The 15,222-nt window shown below is 43.8% G+C and overlaps 1 protein-coding gene across 7 annotated transcripts in view; it reads right to left on the reverse strand.

Annotated features, from left to right (window-relative positions):
* tdrd3 (tudor domain containing 3) overlaps positions 1-5,132 on the reverse strand; it is a 183,913-nt gene extending 178,781 nt beyond the window's left edge. For all 7 annotated transcript variants that reach the window (XR_005463113.1, XR_005463115.1, XR_005463114.1 and 4 more), the window contains exon 1: positions 4,901-5,132. The gene's annotated coding sequence lies outside the window, so the exon portion shown is untranslated. The remainder of the gene's footprint in view (positions 1-4,900) is intronic.
* Positions 5,133-15,222: the final 10,090 nt, after the last annotated feature.

Raw genomic sequence — 15,222 nt, forward strand, 5'->3', positions numbered from 1 at the left:
GTATTTGGAAGTTAGAGATCATCCAATATTTATTGCAGGATATCATGCCATGGGGTGTAACAATATTCAGATTTCTGTCTTTTGCCCCAAGAATAAAGTAAATTCACTCAATCAGTGCTGGAAAGAAACAGCAGCAAAAAAGTTCCCTTCTCCTTCAAGGACAAAGCAGCAGATAGACTGGTTAGCTTGCAGTCAAGAGTACAATGTTCACTTTTGCACATGTTTGCTTGTCATTAACCCGGAGAAAGATGTTTAAACATTTCTTGCATTAGTGAAATCATTGCAAAATGTTTATTAATGTGTAAAGTTTGGACTGATGTTTGTTTTAACTTCATTGACTGGATGCAGTCTTTTAAGAAATAAGCCAGACAGGTGTTCTAGAGTTAAACACATATGGGTTTTGTTTTATTGTACTAAAACCCACCCAAGCAAGATGTTAAAAATGTACAAATATGCCCTGCTTCCCACTGACGCATGCAAACACATTCAAACCCGAAACACTCAGTAAAAAAAACTTTTACAACGTATTAGTAAAACTTGGTCACGGTAAAAGTGCAGATTTAAAAAGTCAATTAAGATTCACTGATTGTATTGTTTATTGTTGGGTGTAAATTTGGGAGAAAATGTGAAAAAGGAGGTGAATAAATAATATTTTTTTTTGTTTAAAAGATTCACTGATTGTACCCAGAGATATTGATTCTTCACAGAATGGCTGTTATAATCCTTTTCTGTTGGAAACATTTGTAGAGAATCCAATGTTTTTTTTAGTAGAGGTTCTGTTTGCTGCAAGAACGTGACACTTTTCTGAGCAAAACAGGATGCTGACTTACATGAAATGCTGTAAAAAGGAGCAAAGAGAAGCCAGTTCCCTGTCACAGCCTATGTTCTCTGCTTAGATACCAATTCTAGCATTTTGACCTCTCCCCACTTTGGTTGGATGTTCCAAAATTATATAGCAGACGAGCTCATGATTTGCATAGCTTCCCTCGAGACATTGTTTCACAGCTAAGGTGACTATTTTTAAATTGTCACCACCATTAACTCCTGAAGGATCCATCCTCCATCTTTTTATTTTAAGTTTAGAGTACCCAATTTTTTTTTCCCCAAACCTGCACATCTTTGGGTTGTGGGGGTGAAACCCACGCAGACACTGGGAGAATGTGCAAACTCCACAGGGACAGTGACCCAGGGCCGGGATTCGAACCCGGACATCCTCCACCTTGATGAGATTGGAAGGAGCTGTTCTGCCTCCATAAAATGGAATGTGACTTCATGGTGCAAATTAGTAGTGACTTCAAGTCAGTGTTCTTTGTTTAGCAAAAGGGTCTTTTTCTTTTAAAATATATATATTTTAACTTCAGTTTTTGCCAATTTCCATTTATGTCTTAAGAGGTTACTTTCTTGGCCTACATTCATAATAATCTAGGTTCAGTTTTCCCTGAACTCTTAAATATTTTATATATTGCAATGACATCTCCTTCAGCATCTTATTTCTCAAGTGCAATATTCAAGCCCACTTTTGCTCATCACCTTCACACTTCGAATCAGTTTCTGTATTCCAAAGAAGGTTTGCAACCCGGCCCATGACAAAGTCACAAATTACACCCTCTGCAACTGTGGTAAACTATCCCTTTGAACCTATTTGCTCAATTCACCATAAAAACTTACTCCAATACGTCTTCATTGTCCAGATGGATGGAATTGTCCTGGTCTGGTTCCATTCTTTTCAAAGCATTACCTGAGGTACATGTGCAAGAGTTTATCTTCCAACCTTGCACTGTAACCTCCAGCAACTCGAGAACTGATCCTTGCCCTCCTGCTCATCAGTAGTATCATCTGATAACACTTTGGGTTCCCTATTTTTTCTCATCAGTTCCATAGCTCCCTCCACTGTCACCGATTTTGACGCTACTCGTCTCACATCGAATATTGGATGAGCAGAAATTTCAATGAATGAAATACTGGGAAGATCGAAGTAATTGTTTTCGGTCCCTGCCACAAACTCCATTCTCTGTACACTTCTTCTATCCCTGGCAAAATTCTTCAGCTGAGTCAAACCATTCACCCTTGGTGTTGCGTTTGACCCCAAATGTACTTTCTGACCACATAACCGAATCAGCACCGCCTACTTCCAACTAAGACAATGCATCAGCACATCTGTTACTTAAACAGTCACCATGTCTTGGTTGCCTCTGGACTCAATTATTCCAACACTCTCCCGGATTACCTCCCATCTACCAGCCAAAATGAATTGGTGCTCATCTAAAACTCCGCTGCCCTATCTTCCATCCCATACAAACTCATTCGCACATTAACCTATGTTTGCTGATCATCATTGGCTCCCTGTCTGACTACAGCAAAAAAAATTTAATTTCCATTCTCGTCTTCAAATCCCCTTCCTATCCGTGACCTCCTCGTGATAACATCGTTGCATCACTCCAATTCTGACATCTTGCGTGGTGGCAGACATGCTTTCAATTGCCTTGGCTCTAAACTCCGGAATTCATTCCATACATGTCGGTCTCACTTTCCTCTTTAAGGATGCTATTTAAACCCGACAACTTTCATCATGCTTTGGTCTTTGCTATCTCCCACTGTGTTTAAAATAGTTTTACTCATATTGCTCTTGTTAAGTATCTTGTGACATCTGACTATGTAAATGCAATGTATAAAGCAAAGTAGTATGTGTCTTTTTGGCAGACTAACCAAAACCAGCAGTGAACGGCAACCAAAACACTTGATCAGACAACCTGACAAAACCATCTCTTCATCTCAGACAGCTCCCAAAAATATTTCCCGACAGGTCAGTAGTCTAAACGTTATTGTATTCTTGAATTATGTTACTGGCTTACACTTATTGTCAAAAAGACGAAAAATGGAACATAAAGAAAAAAACTAGTGCCTGGTCACAGCTCTGAGAAATACCACATACTTCACATGCAATGAATCAATTTGATTTGCAATGATGATTATGTAAGTAAACCGACACAAAAGCTTCTTAACAAACAGCAACAAATGACTGTTTAGGCTGTTGGTCGTGGGCCTGGTTAAGCTCAAAATGTATGCCACTGCAAGAATAAACAGATCAGATAAATGCAGCGTAATGCACCAAAACAATCCAAAGCACATTATCACACAGTCAACAAGACAAAACATGACACTCGAGCCAAAACATTGGAACAGGTAAAAGTTTGACCAAAAGGCTAAGTTTTATGAACAGTCTGAAGAGGAGGGAGAGAGAGGTGCAGAGATTTGAAGAGGGAAATTCAAAGCTTAGGAAATAAACAACTCCCTGCTCTTTGGATCTTTAATGTCCACCATATGCCAAAGCAGCAACAACTTTTGCAGTGCCTTTGTGTGATTAAACTTCCCAAGGCCTTTCATAGGTGTATTATAAAACAAAACATTTTTTTCCTTTTTTTTAATAAATTTAGATTACCCAATTATTTTTTCCAATTAAGGGGCAATTTAGCGTGGCCAATCCACCTACTCTGCACATTTTTGGGTTGTGGGGGCAAAACCCACGCAGACACAGGGAGAATGTGCAAACTCCACACGGACAGTGACCCAGAGCCGGGATCGAACCTGGGACCTCAGCGCCGTGAGGCGGTTGTGCTAACCACTAGGCCACCGTGCTGCCCATAAAACAAAACATGACGCCAAGCCACACAAGGCTCATACGGTCAAATGGCCAAAAGCTACATCAGAACTAAGTTTTAAGGAGCATCTTAAAGGAAAGTGAGGTAGAAGGAAAAGAGATATATTGACATTCCAGAGATGGGGCTTAAGCAAAACAAGACACAACCACCAACAGTAGAGCAGCAGGACCACAGAGGGATTTGAAAATTGGGATGAATATTTTGAAGTGGACATTGCTTGACTGGAAACCAACGTAAGCTAGCAAGCACAAAATAGGTGTACAGGAATCGGTATGAGTTAAGACATGGGCAGCTGAGTTTTGGATAACCTCAAGCTTAGATAGCAGGAGATGGGAAACCAACCAGGAGTGCACTGGAATAATTGAGTCTGGAGGTAACAAAGGCATGAATGAGGGTTTCAGCAGCAGATCAGCTGAAATGGGGCAAAATTGGGCAATGTTAAAGGTAGAGATAGGCAGCTTTAGCTATAGCAATGTGGTAAAAGGATTCAAAGGAGCTTGATTTAAGTTTTCAGCAGAGGAGCACTACACACCCTACATTAAACTTGTGACTTTCTAACTCTCAAGAGGGACAGCTTTGCCATTCTGCCAAACTTGACAGCTACATATCCCATATGAAATGAAAATCGCTTATTGTCACGAATAGGCTTCAATGAAGTTACTGTGAAAAGCTCCTAGTTGCCACATTCCGGCGCCTGTCCGGGGAGGCTGGTAAATCGCTGGCTTTTAAAGCAGACCAAGGCAGGCCAGCAGGTGCCTTGGTCTGCTTTAAAAGCCAGCGATTTAGCTGAGTGAGCTAAACCAGCCCCTATTAGTCACTTCGCCTTCAAGCTTGACAGGAATCCTACTGTCACCATGTATGCAAGCTACAATCACATCGTACACCTCGGATTCAGCAGGATCACAACTGCAAAACCGAGCATACGGGGTGTGGAGGGGAGAAAGGGAATTGGTGAGCACACACTCTTGGATATAAATCAGTAAAAGATCAAGTAAAACAAGTTTCAAAATCATCTAACGCGTGGTTAACACAATGGGGGAGCATAAAAGATGAACACAAATCCACGATCACGTTTGGCGGGGAGGGGAGGCCGAGTATACCAATGCGGCCAACTGCAGCCAAACTGGCATAGGTGTTTATAACTTAAACGCTCTGACAGCGGGACCTCCGAGCGCTTCGGGCTGAGTCACTGGTTGTCCCTCTCCGGCCGGCCTACCGGCCACCCACAAAGCGCGACTCACCAGCCTTCCTGGGCCAGAGCCAGGCCCATATCCGCCATCTTCACTCGGCCGCCCTTCCAGCGAACGCAAAGCGGCCGACGCTCGGAAGGAAATCGGGCTGCGAATCACCACGGCAGCTCCCAAGTGAGAAGCAGGCGAACCTCATATTAAACGCTGGACGCCGCTCCACGTCCAAGGCCTCGGCTTCCAGCCGCTCGTCTGGCAGACCCGTCACAACACGCAGGCGCCAACGGCCACGTCGCGAGCAGTGATTGACAGTAAGGTCAACCAATCAGCATCAGGCAGCCGGCCGCCGCCATTCATAAATTAGCAGGAGCTGCCAGCCCGGAGAGGCGCGACGCCGCTGCAACAAGTCAGGAGCACCTTCTGAGCACTTGGAAACTGAAAGTTCATGCCATTTGGCATCATCTTCCGCGCTGACACATTTTATTCCAAAATTAAAGTATTACAAGTAATGTTTTTTTTGGTTGGTTGCCAATATTTTATCTACAAGGAAATACAGATCTGAGGTAAGAACCTGACTTTGGTTAGGCTTATCCCTGAAAGAATGTTGTTTCCTTCTCCACCTGACTTCGATGTCATCTACAATCCAGAAAAAAACTTGCATTTATATAGCGGCGTCATAACCTCAGCTAGTCCCAAAGGCACTACAGCCAGTGAAGTGTGTGGCCTGTAGTGATCTCTGTATGTGCATGTACACAAAGAGGTTAATGTGTAATCAGCAGCACCGCATAATCACTACAGGACTGGACCAACAACTTTATAAAAAGCAACCACATTGTGTCTCCCTCAGTCTCTCTCGGGTGCATTGTGACCAGGACAATATCAGAATACTGTAATTCACAAAAGAGGAAATGCTGGAAAATCTCAGCAAGTCTGGCAGCATCTATAGGGAGAGAAAAGAGCTAATGTTTTGAGTCCGATGACTCTGTCAAAGCTGGGAGTTACCCAGAACTATCAGAATAGTTCAGATGACCTCACCATCAACCAAGGATTGAGTAGCACGAGTTACCTACCACTCAGGTAACAAGACAGGGCCATTGTGAAGCTCACACGCAGCAAGATTCCATATAAATGGTAGGATCATTTTTTGTAGTGATCTTGGCAGTGTCGTGGAATCGTTGCAACATAGAAGGAAGTTATTCTGCCCATCATATTGGGCAGCAACATGGATGGGACAATGGTTGTCACTACTGCCTCACAGCGCCAAGGATACGGGTTCAATTCCGGCCTTGGGTGACTGTGGAGTTTTCACATTCTCCCCATATCTGTGGATTTTATCGGGGTGCTCTGGTTTGCTTCCACAAAGATGCGCAGGTTAGGTGTATTGGCCATGCTAAATTGCCCCTTCGTGTCCAAAAGTTTCCTTCACGTGCCCATTCAATTTTCGTTCAAAATAATTGTTCATCCCTCCTTCCACCACACTCGTAAGCAGTAAGTTTTTAGGTCAGTACCATGCAATGTGTAATAAGGTTCTTCATATCCCCATGCATCCCTTGCCCAAATTCTGCCCTTCAGGCCTTGTAATATGAGCTAGCTAATGGGAGCAGTTTTTCTTTGTCTACCTTATTTAAACTTGCCATGATTTTGAATATCTCTATTAAACTTCACCGACCGGGATGCAATGGGATGAGAGAAGAACTAGCTACGGCAGACTGGAAGCAAAGACTTTATGGTGGAACAGTGGAGAACCTTCCAAGCGATTTTTCACAGTGCTCAGCAAAGGTTTATACCAACAAAAAGGAAGGACGGTAGAAAGAGGGAAAATCGACCGTGGATATCTAAGGAAATAAGGGAGAGTATCAAATTGAAGGAAAAAGCATACAAAGTGGCAAAGATTGGTGGGAGACTAGAGGACTGGGAAATCTTTAGGGGGCAACAAAAAGCTACTTAAAAAGCTATAAAGAAGAGTAAGATAGATTATGAGAGTAAACTTGCTCAGAATATAAAAACAGACAGTAAAAGTTTCTACAAGTATATAAAACAAAAAAGAGTGGCTAAGGTAAATATTGGTCCTTTAGAGCAGTGCTTCTCAAACTATCTGATGTGGCGGACCGGCAGTTTTTTTTTCAATGTGCCAGGGACCGGTGAGCGAAACAAGCCAATCCAGCTGGGGGTTCGGGGGGGAGGGGATGTGAACCCCCAGAACATTTTTTGAGATATGTCTTATTGCAGGGGCATTTTGAGACTATCTGTACTACGCAACAAACTTGCCGTGTATCTTGAAAATATGTCGTAATACATATGAAATTGATGGTTATTTTATTAACACAATAATAGGCATGTCAAAACCTTAACCTTTCCTAATGTGACGGGTGAGCCTGCTTCTTATTTGTCAGCTTATCCAATCGTGGTTCAATTGAGGACAGTGCCACTCGCAATGGAGAATGAATATCCATACAATTCCTGTATTTTGTCTTAATGACACTCATTGTTGAGAAGCCAGTCTCACAGAGGTATGTTGAAGGAAAAGGGAGAAGAGTTTTCAGAGCAATTTCACTAAGCTCAGGATATTCTGCTTTCACTTTTATCCAAAAGGAAGCAAGTGATGTTGAAGTTTCGAAACTTATCTTCAATCCTTCGTCAGCACCAGCTCCAACAATTTATCCTCCATAGTGACACTTAAGACAAAGTCATCTCTCAGTGGCAGAAACGGATTTCGGATCCATCCAGTCCCTTTCCGTGGATCTTCTTCTGCTGGAAAGTAATGCTGAAAACGATCTACCAAATTAATCAAGTGTTCTTTGATGACATTTCGTAGAGATACAACATTATGGTCTTCGCCTGCATCGGCGATGACCGTTGCCAATTGGTGAAACATGTCATAACAATCTCTTGACACTCGACTCTTCCATGCTTCTAGCTTCCGTTTTTGCCCATCGATCTTGTCCGCCATTGTAAAACACGATGCCATCCTTCCTTGCATGGAGGTGTTGAGATCATTAAAGATGGCAAAGATATCAGCCAAATAAGCCAGCTTGGCTAGCCAATCCACATCTCAGAACATTTGTGACCAATTTGGTTTTTTGTCCTCAAGAAACACGGCAAGTTCGTTACATAGAATTACATAGAGTTTACAGTGCAGAAGGAGGCCATTCGGCCCATCGAGTCTGCACCGGCTCTTGGAAAGAGCACCCTACCCAAGGTTAACACCTCCACCCTGTCCCCATAACCCAGTACCCCACCCAACACTAAGGGCAATTTTGGACACTAAGGCTAATTTATCATGGCCAATCCACCTAACCTGCACATCTTTGGACTGTGGGAGGAAACCGGAGCACCCGGAGGAAACCCACACACACATGGGGAGGGTGTGCAGACTCCACACAGACAGCGACCCAAGCCGGAATCGAACCTGGGACCCTGGAGCTGTGAAGCGATTGTGCTATCCACAATGCTACCATGCTGCGTTACGTAGCTCAAATACTCTTGACAAAACTTTTCCCCTTGATAACCAACGTACATCGGCATGCAACAGGAGCTGTTTATGATCAGCTCCCATATCATTACATAATGCAGTGAAGAGTCTCGAATTTAAAGCATTTGCTTTTACATGGTTCACAATTTTTACAACCTCACTGAGCACACAGTGAATTTATAAAAACATTTAAAAAGACTTAGTTAAAAGTTTCACCATTAGTTATTCATTTGACCAGGGTTTAATGTAATGATCATTAAATAGCTTGGAACGAATTGAATCGACCAGGCCATCTGGTCGATTTTACTTCTGCCTCCCAGTCCCCCGTCTGAAAACAATAAAAACCGGGACAAACTGGACCTCTGGCCGCCGCTCAACGTGGCAATTGATGACGGAAAGGAGAAAAATGTTTTATCTCGACCACAGTGGTTTCCGTTTTGTTGTTGTTCGAATTTACACAGGAAGAGATCATGTGAACTGGCCTTTAAGATTATTAGTACTTACATTTTCAGATCAGTGGGTTGGGACGGGGTCCCAAATGACAAACACGCAGATATCCGTATGATGCTCTCAGTTCCACTTCTTGATGGTAACTAACTGGCTGACCTGCTGCTCCACACGTGTAAATCAGGGTTGTCAAGGTCACATGTCACATCATCATGATGGTGTTGCCATACCGTTTCATGCGTTTTTCAGTTCACTGTTTTGCTGTTCATTACATCGCATCCGTTAGTTGTATAGCAATGACTTTTAACATGAGAGAGTAAATGAAAAATGTAGCCATAATAAATATAAAACTAAAATGAAAATATTTAAAAAAAAACCCGAGTCAGATATCCCGGCAGTCTCCCGTGGCGTTGAATATCACTACTGTCTCTTTCTTTTCTGGAAACACTCCAGAAATCCCCACTCGTCAGACGATGGCTCGCGTACCGGCACCGGTACGCATACCACACTTTGAGAAGCACTGCTTTAGAGGATGAGAAGGGAGTTTTAATAATGGGAGATGAGGAAATGGCTGAGGAACTGAACAGGTTTTTTGGGTCAGTCTTCACAGTGGAAGACACAAATAACATGCCAGTGACTGATAGAAATGAGGCTATGACAGGTGAGGACCTCGAGAGGATTGTTATCACTAAGGAGGTAGTGATGGGCAAGCTAATGGGGCTAAAGGTAGACAAGTCTCCTGGCCCTGATGGAATGCATCCCAGAGTGCTAAAAGGGATGGCTAGGGAAATTGCAAATGCACTAGTGATAATTTACCAAAATTCACTAGACTCTGGGGTGGTCCCGGTGGATTGGAAATTAGCAAACGTGACACCACTCTTTTAAAAAGGAGGTAGGCAGAGAGCGGGTAATTATAGGCCAGTGAGCTTAACTTCAGTAGTAGGGAAGATGCTGGAATCTATGATCAAGAAAGAAATAGCGAGGCATCTGGATAGAAATTGTCCCGTTGTGCAGACGCAGCATGGGTTCATAAAGGGCAGGTCATGCCTAACTAATTTAGTGGAATTTTTTGAGGACATTACCAATGCAGTAGAGAACGGGGAGCCAATGGATGCGGTATATCTGGATTTCTAGAAAGCCTTTGACAAGGTGCCACACAAATGGTTGCTGCATAAGATAAAGATGCATGGCATTAAGGGTAAAGTAGTAGCATGGATAGAGGATTGGTTAATTAATAGAAAGCAAAGAGTGGGGATTAATGGGTGTTTCTCTGGTTGGCAATCAGTAGCTAGTGGTGTCCCTCAGGGATCCGTGTTGGCTCCACAATTGTTCACAATTTACATAGATGATTTGGAGTTGGGGACCAAGGGCAATGTGTCCAAGTTTGCAGATGACACTAAGATGAGTGGTAAAGCAAAAGGTGCAGAGGATACTGGAAGTCTGCAGAGGGATTTGGATAGGTTAAGTGAATGGGCTAGGGTCTGGCAGATGGAATACAATGTTGACAAATGTGAGCTTATCCATTTTGGTAGGAATAACAGCAAACGGGATTATTATTTAAATAATAAAATATTAAAGCCTGCTGCTGTGCAGAGACCTGGGTGTGCTCGTGCATGAGTCACAGAAAGTTGGTTTACAGGTGCAACGGGTGATTAAGAAGGCGAATGGAATTTTGTCCTTCATTGCTAGAGGGATGGAGTTGAAGACTAGGGAGGTTATGCTGCAATTGTATAAGGTGTTAGTGAGGCCACACCTGGAGTATTGTGTTCAGTTTGGTCTCCTTACCTGAGAAAGGATGTACTGGCACTGGAGGGCGTGCAGAGCAGATTCGCTAGGTTAATCCCAGAGCTGAAGGGGTTGGATTACGAGGAGAGGTTGAGTAGACTGGGACTGTACTCTATGGAATTTAGAAGGATGAGGGGGGATCTTATAGAAACATATAAAATTATGAAGGGAATAGGATAGATGCGGGCAGGTTGTTTGCACTGGCGGGTGAAAGCAGAACTAGGGGGCATAGCCTCAAAATAAGGGGAAGTAGATTTCGGACTGAGTTTAGGAGGAACTTCTTCACCCAAAGGGTTGTGAATCTATGGAATTCCTTGCCCAGTGAAGCAGTTGAGGCTCCTTCATTAAATGTTTTGAAGGTAAAGATAGATAGTTTTTTGAAGAAAAAAGGGATTAAGGGTTATGGTGTTCGGGCCGGAAAGTGGAGCTGAGTCCACAAAAGATCAGCCATGATCTCATTGAATGGTGGAGCAGGCTCGAGGGGCCAGATGGTCTACTACTGCTCCTAGTTCTTCTGCTCTTATGGTTGATGTTCGATCTTTCAGGCTTTCTATTCGCACCACATGTCCTTTATCTTCCAGATTTGTCTTTGGATGTCAGCTATTGAAATGCTGCCTTCTGGGCTTGCGCCCTCGACTGTTCTGCCAGGCAACGAAGGTGTCTCCTTTTCATTCTTTTTTAAAATAAATTTAGAGTACCCAATTATTTTTTTTTCAAATAAGGGCCAATTTAGCATGGCCAATCTACCTACCCTGCTCATCTTTTTGAGTTGTGGGCTGAGACACACACAGACACGGGGAGAATGTGCAAACTCCACACAGATAATGACCCAGGGCCGGGATCGAACCTGTGTCCTCGGCACTGTGAGGCAACAGTGCTAACCACTGCGCCACCATGCCGCCCTTCCTTTTCGTTATTTGAGGTCACATTTTTCAGCATTGTTTTCATCAAACTAGTCCTGGTGATGATGATGTTCAAACCCAATGGTCTGGTCACAGGAATCTTCTATACCTGACTTTATGTATTATAGAATTGAGTTGGATGTGTGAAAGTTTTCCATATTGGCCATGAGCTGGACTTGGAATTCCTCTCTTTGGTCTGGCTGCTTTGGGACTGATCTTTTTCCTCTCGGAGCTTTGGGCCTTGCAAAGTCATGGTTCAAGATGAATATTCATCACCAATCGACCAATGCCTAGCGGGCATCAATCTCTCACATTGATCAAATGATACAGATGCTACTTACAGCTTTGACAATGACACAATCCAGGAGGTGCCACTATTCCAATCCAGGAAGACTTCAAGTGGTTTTCTATTTGTCCTTCTGGTGTAAGAGGGTGCTTGTTATAACAAGGTCATGTTGAATACACTTTGTCAGCAGGAGGATGGCATTTGTATTGGCTTTTTCCATCCAATGGTTCCGCTCCAGACATTCGATTCACAGCTAATCTTGTCATTAAAGTGGCCCGGAAAGATAGTCTTTCTTTTCTTTTTGGATATATGTGAGAACTTCAACAAGGTCAGAATAGACCTTTTCCGGGTGGCACGGTGGCGCAGTGGTTAGCACTGCTGCCCCATGACGCAAAGGACCCAAGTTTCATCCCAGCCCCGGGTCACTGTCCATGCGGAGTTTGTACATTCTCTCCGTGTCTGGGTGGGTCTCACCCCCACAACACAAAAAATGCGCATGGTAGGTGGATTGGAAATACAAGGGTCAACGCATAAACACATAGTGATTATGAAATGTCATGAGTCTTTCATTTATACAATTGGTAAATTCTGGCAGTGCATCCAAGATCCTGTTTTGGAATACAAAGCCAACACCACGCTTCTCTACATTAACAGTGACTGCACTACTAATAAAATCTATGGGCGAAATTCTCCCAAAACGGGAGAAATCGTAAAACTGCCGTAAAACCCGGGCGGGTTTTACGGCAGCGCGCCCCTTCCCGACGGGGGACCGATTCTGGTCCCCCGTCGGGGCTAGCAGCCCGACGTCGGAGGCTCCGACAAGTCGGGCTTAACGAAAATCGTTAAACCCGCTTGCCGGAGTTAGCGCCGGCTGACGCGTCATATGACGTCAGCCGCGCATGCGCAGGTGGGAAGACTCCACCCGCGCATGCGCGGGTTTCGCGCAAAAACGCGATGACGCGTATTGATACAGCGGGGCGGCGGAAGGACAAATAGTGCGCGGGCATCGGGCCCGCTGCCCGCGATCGGTGCCCACCGATCGCGGGCCCATGGCACCCTTGGCACGGCCGTGGTACTGCCGTGCCAATCGGTGCCATGGTTATTTTTTGCGAGTTTGTCACGACGTTTTTACGAACGGCAGGACGAGGTGTGTTTGCCGTTCGTAAAAAGGTCGTAAAGGGCTGGGACTTCGGCCCTTCTAACAGCTGAGAATCGCTGCCGGCCGTAAAAAAACGGCGGCAGCGATTCTTGTCGGGATTTCGGCGGGGGGGGGGGGGAGAATAGCGGGAGGGCGTCAAAAAAGTCGGGAAGGCCCTCCCGCTATTCTCCCACCCGTCGTGGGGGGCGGAGAATTTCGCCCCATCTGCTGTGAAACACTTTGAGAAGTCCTGAGAACGTGAAAGGTGCTCCACATATGCAAGTTGTTTCTTCAATTCCTCAATATGATACTGGAAGTCCAGTGCGTTTTTAACTTTAAAAATGCTGAAAAAGCCCAACAGGCATGGTACCAACCAATGTAAGAGAAATAGGGTTAACCTTTAAGGTTGATAATGTTGTACCTTTAGAACCTCTGATACGTTCGACCAGTTTACTTACTCCAGGTTTTACCCAAGTGTCTTTATTTAAGAGATGAACAAGGGATAAAACAGGTTCACAGTTTAACTCAATTTTATTCGCAATTCTATTACTCAAGAAAATCTGACTCAGACTCACAGCTTAGCTTTGGGTTTTACCCACACTTAGTAAAGGAGGCTGGCAGGCTTCAATCACTCTATGTTTGTGTCTTCTCTGGGTTCAAAACCCAGGGCCTGGGCAACTCCCAGCTTCGCTCTCAAGATCTGTTTGGTGCTGCTTTCTTAAACTGGGAAGCTTGGATTGAATCATATGTATACGCCCACGACCGGCCATTGTCTGAGCCAGACCCCACTGGTTAATGGGAAATACAGGATACTCCTGTTTATCGATGGTGGTTCAATCAAGACCCATTGTTCTCTGAAACTCCCCTTGTCTGATCAGCTCATTAAGGAGTCTGATGGCTTTTTTTGTCTGCCCTTCGTCCTGCTGCAAAGTTGATCACCTGTGCCTGGACATTTGTTACATATTCATAGAGTGGAGTGGGTAATCAAAGTCACAATAACAGGTTTATGCTTTGACTTGAGCATTTTTGTCGCCAGTATAGATTCCAGGCAAGATTTCATGAGGCAGCCTCTGTTCCTGGTCCATGTGCATCCCCTCAGCCTGCCTTCATTGCCACAGTAACCTTTCATCAGAACATTAGCATTGAATTGAAAAATTGGCCAGGATTTTCCAGCGTCCCTGTGGCATGTTTTTTGGCAGTGGATATGGCTCGCTATTGGCTGCCAGCAGGATCTTCCCATCCTACCAAAGTCAATGGCCATTTGCGTTGCTCACCGGCCGTGCTACCAGGGACCCACCATGGGGGATCACTTTTAGTGGACTGAAAGATCTCATTGGTGGGAAGGGCTGGAAAATGCCAGTCATTAACTCTGTTTCTCTCTCCACAGATGTCTCAAGAATTGCTGAGTATTTCCAGCATTTTGAAGTTTCATTTCAGATTTCTAACATCCTCTGTAGTTTACTTTCTTATTAGAATTTTGAGGCTTGTCAACTCAATGTAACAGAAACAAAATGGCACTCATTTTCTGAAGTACCGTAACATTTTCAGGTATTCATTATTGTCACACCTTGAAATGTGCTACCATCCTCTGGGTTAGTGCAGTCAATTCCAGCCCCACTTGACCCAGAGTCACAACGCAATTGAAATTAATAAATATTTCTTGGAAAAACACCTAAAGTCTTTGACCCTGAGCTACCCATCAACTACAGTTACCACATTTGTAAATTTAAACACAATTAAGTTGATTGATATCAGTAACTATAATTAAATATGCAGCAAATACAATAGGTTAACTATTATCTAATTCCTGACTCCCCCAACTTAAACTCGTCCCACCCTCTATACACACACACATGACAGACAAACACAAAGGGAAGAAGAGGGATGTAAAATAATGAGTAATGTAAAAAGACAAGAGTCTTTGTTTCAGATGATTGTTTCTAGCACACCTTCCTTCAAGGCTTTCAGTTCAAGACTTCTGTTTCCAGTCTGCAATGGTTTTCACTGTTGATTCATTCAGGTCTCTGCAGATTCAGAAATACAGCAACTTTTCTGGAGAAAACACGAGGGGGAGAGAGAGCAGATTCTTTTCCCTGAGTGTCGACGTCTACAACTGTGTTTCCCCTGGCTCTCTGAAAATTAACTCACTCAGGCAGGATCCAATCACTGCCTGTTACAGAGCAGAATACAACCTTTTCACCAATTCATTGGCCACCAGCCAACCAATCAAACCGAGTCCCACTGATTTCAGAAAAGTCTGAGTTATGTTGTCAAAAGCTAACACAGTATACTATGTTGTAACTTTCAAGTTCCTCATTTCCCCTGCTTGACTTAAAGATAGATGTT

This window comes from Scyliorhinus canicula, chromosome 14 (assembly GCF_902713615.1).
Source record: "Scyliorhinus canicula chromosome 14, sScyCan1.1, whole genome shotgun sequence".
NCBI lineage: Eukaryota > Metazoa > Chordata > Chondrichthyes > Carcharhiniformes > Scyliorhinidae > Scyliorhinus > Scyliorhinus canicula.